The sequence below is a fragment of the Lethenteron reissneri genome, chromosome 30 (assembly GCF_015708825.2).
Source record: "Lethenteron reissneri isolate LAM-NWPU_2019-01 chromosome 30, ASM1570882v1, whole genome shotgun sequence".
Taxonomy (NCBI): domain Eukaryota; kingdom Metazoa; phylum Chordata; class Hyperoartia; order Petromyzontiformes; family Petromyzontidae; genus Lethenteron; species Lethenteron reissneri.
The window spans coordinates 4,820,061-4,823,590 of record NC_083808.1 but is presented as its reverse complement, the minus strand read 5'-3'; positions in this window follow the sequence as shown (position 1 = coordinate 4,823,590).

Sequence of the window (3,530 nt, the reverse complement as noted above, 5' to 3'; positions counted from 1 at the left end):
TCCGACGCCTCCTGGTGCCGCTTCCCGTCACATCGAGAGTCGCTCGCGCGCTCCACACGCAAAACCGGGTCCGTGGGGCGTGAGCAATCCAACACTCTTCTTATCCAACACCAGCACCCCCCCCCGGGCCTCAACCAAGCACAACCACCACCGCCTCTACCCCCCCCCAACCCCCGTTCAATCTTTCTTCTCTTCCCCCCCCCCCCCAACTGCCTGTTTGGCACCAAAGTCGAAATTTTCGCTAAATAAATAAATTACGCTTGCGTTGCGCGCGTGTGTGTGGTGTGTTCATGCCGGGAGTAGCGCGCTGCGCTACAAACCAGGCCACCCGGGTTCGATTCCCGCTCACGGCCAACGTCAGTGACGATTATTTGAATCGGTCCTGGGACTCCCCTAGGTCGACTCAGCCTCAAAATTAGTACTTTGTGCGGTGTGTAAACATCGTCGCTGGGGAGACAAAGGCGGCCGCGCGTGGTGGCGGCCACCCACCCACCCCCTCGTGTGCCTTTCGGGCTTTTATAGGTGCTCGCTAACAGCACACGTTGACCCAACAGTCATTTATCTTTACGGGGGGACAATTGCCATTGCATCTAAGTGCATCAGGGGCGCAGCGATCTTTCAATTGCGTCCCGGGCGGGCCAGGGGTAATAATGTGTCACTGTACGTAACGTATCCAGCAGTGTATAATGCAAGCGCCGTAAATATTTAATCGATGGACGCCGCTAATGCGCTCTTGATCGGTAACCATTAAGCACAGAGAATGCGCACTGGCGCGCACATGCGTTTAACACACAAGGCCTTTGTGGTGGCGGTGGTGTTTGTGTTGTGGTGGTATCGTGGTGGTGGTTGTGTTGTGGTGGTATCGTGGTGGTGGTTGTGCTGTGGTGGTATCGTGGTGGTGGTTGTGTTGTGGTGGTATCGTGGTGGTGTAGCGGTTAACGCGCTGCGCTACGAAACCCGGCAACCCGAGTTCGATTCCCACTCGCAGCCACCAACACCAGTGACGTTAATCTGAACCTGCCCGAGGCCTCGTCTAGGTCGACTCAGCCTGAAATGCGAGACAAAGGCGGCCGGGCGTGGTGCTGGCCACGCCACCCCCTCGTGTACCGTTGCAGCCTTCATAAGTGCTCGCGAACGGCACATTCCCCAGGAGTCTGTTTCGGCTATACGCGGGAGCGTTGTCTCGTCTTGGTGGTGGTCGTATCGCGGTGAAGCTCCGAAGTTTAAACAGCTGAAGAAGGTAGCTCAACGGAGCGCGTAGACGCAGAGGCCAGCTCAAGTCGTGAAGCTTGCTGGTATCACCGCCCGCCACGGTGGAGTTGAGTTACCTCGCGTGCTGCGAGCGATTCGATGACATCCCTCGTGTCACAAGTTGGACAGCCGCCAATTCTTGCAGCGTGGGTTTGCAAACCCAGCCAAGGAGTTTCGTTCGATTTTTTAAATATTTTTTTATATTTTCATAGCCCGTTGTAAATCCACCGCTGGATGAAGACCTCCCATCGTAAAAGTTATTTTCATCCGACGTTACCATGCTACTCAGTGCGGGTTGGAACACGCGTGGGCCCCAGATCTGGGTTGGATATCACTCGCCAACGATGTTTGCCGCGACTGCGAATCGAACTTAGGTTCGCAGTTGTTCGTGGCGCAGTAAGCGACGCACCCCGGCTTCTCCCCCGCCCGATTACATATCCACACAAACACAGCTAAGAACGACTTTGACTTGTGCCAAACTATAACAAACTAAAGCAACCGAGTTTGCAGTTGTGCAGAGACACACGTAAAATGATCATCACAACTCATCATCAACGCCTTATCCGCATCATTACCAGCCCATAGGATTGACGATGGTGGATTATGATGTTGCCTTGCGCTGTGATTTAAAGGACCTGAGTTCGATTCCCAGCCGCCGCTCGCATCGGTTAGCGAGTAAAATCTGAAACACAGCTGCCACCTTTTCCACCTTCACGTTGTCCTGACCAACATGGGGAAGTATGGTCAAAGAGCCCCCACGATCGATGGGAATTAATAAAACTCTGTCAATTATTATGATTGTTTTCACAAAATCTACAGTTTTGAATCAAATCTTAAAATCAATTATTATTATTTAGCCTTCTGGTTTTATTCTGACATCGTAGGATTATTATTTTACTACTATATTCGTTGTGCCTCTGTGAATGTTTAATTACGAGTGTTGTCACAACATGCGTGTTTGTAAATGTTTGTTTTTACCTTAACTTGTGAAGTTCGTTGCGAACCGCGTGGTATGAAAGGCGCTGTCTAAATAAAGATGATTCTCGTCGTTGCATGCGATAGGCTGACGTTTCGAGTGATGGTGATTCTGCAGAGCAGAACGACTTGCCTTTAAAGATCGCGATTTTGCGCCGCGGCTCCACAAGGAAACCGGAAGATTTTAATAACAAAGCCGACAAATTCACCTTTGATATCGACGTAAAACAAACAATCTTCTTTTTCAAGACAATCCCACAACATTATTGACTTTTATCGACGCATCACTTTTTTTTTTGCCAAGTGGGAGGCTACTTTTAATTTAAACCAGTCGATACATCACTGACTGTAAGGGATGTTTTTTTTCTCAGAGCTCACTGACGTCCTCTTATTCCCCGGCCCCCCCATGTGTGCAGATGCTGCAGATGACAAATCCCTTACTAATTGGCTGTGTCGGGTGGTGGAGGGTTACGACACATTTATACTTATGCGATCTAACCCGAAAAAAAACATTATTATGAATAATATTGGTCGCGAAAGCCTACGTGTTAAACTGTGCAGATACTACTGACTCTATTGTATGTAGGGTGTGTAGGCATATATGTAGATACTACTGACTGTATTGTATGTAGGGTGTGTAGGAATATATGTAGATACTACTAACTGTTGTATGTAGGGTGTGTAGGCATATATGCCTACGAAAGAAAATGTCTTTTTTGGGGGGGGGGGGATGTCGACAATTGTTGTAAACCTGTTGGATCAACCTTTAACATTTTAATTCAGGCCTTTTGAAAGGCTCTTATACTTTAGTTGACGGACAAACAGACAAACGGGACGCCGGGCTTTTACAATAGATTAAGTGACAATCCTCTCTACATCAATTTTTTAAAAAATATTTTTACGAACGCCCAAACTATACTTAACATCACCATGATGATTATCGGTCACTACATGCTGCGTAAATTTCATCACAAATTTAAATACAGTCTTCTTGAATTAATCGACACACACACACAAACCTATCCATTTATTAAAATGATGTTGAGGAAGCTGATGCAATTTCTGTTTCGGCAAGATGTGCGTGGGAGGCGCATGTCTGTGATTCAGCACTTTGGAGGTGACTGTTGGTGGATCATCCAGAGATTTATGAACTCCCAAACTCACTGAACTACAAGGTGGCCACGAGATGGCAGTGTAGGGGGTGAGTTGAATCCATCTTTGCAGAGCTTTGAAGCGCTACCAACTCGGTCGCGTCGTGGCGTTTTGTTTCTGGATGCCCCAGATTCATCTCACGTTAAGCTGAA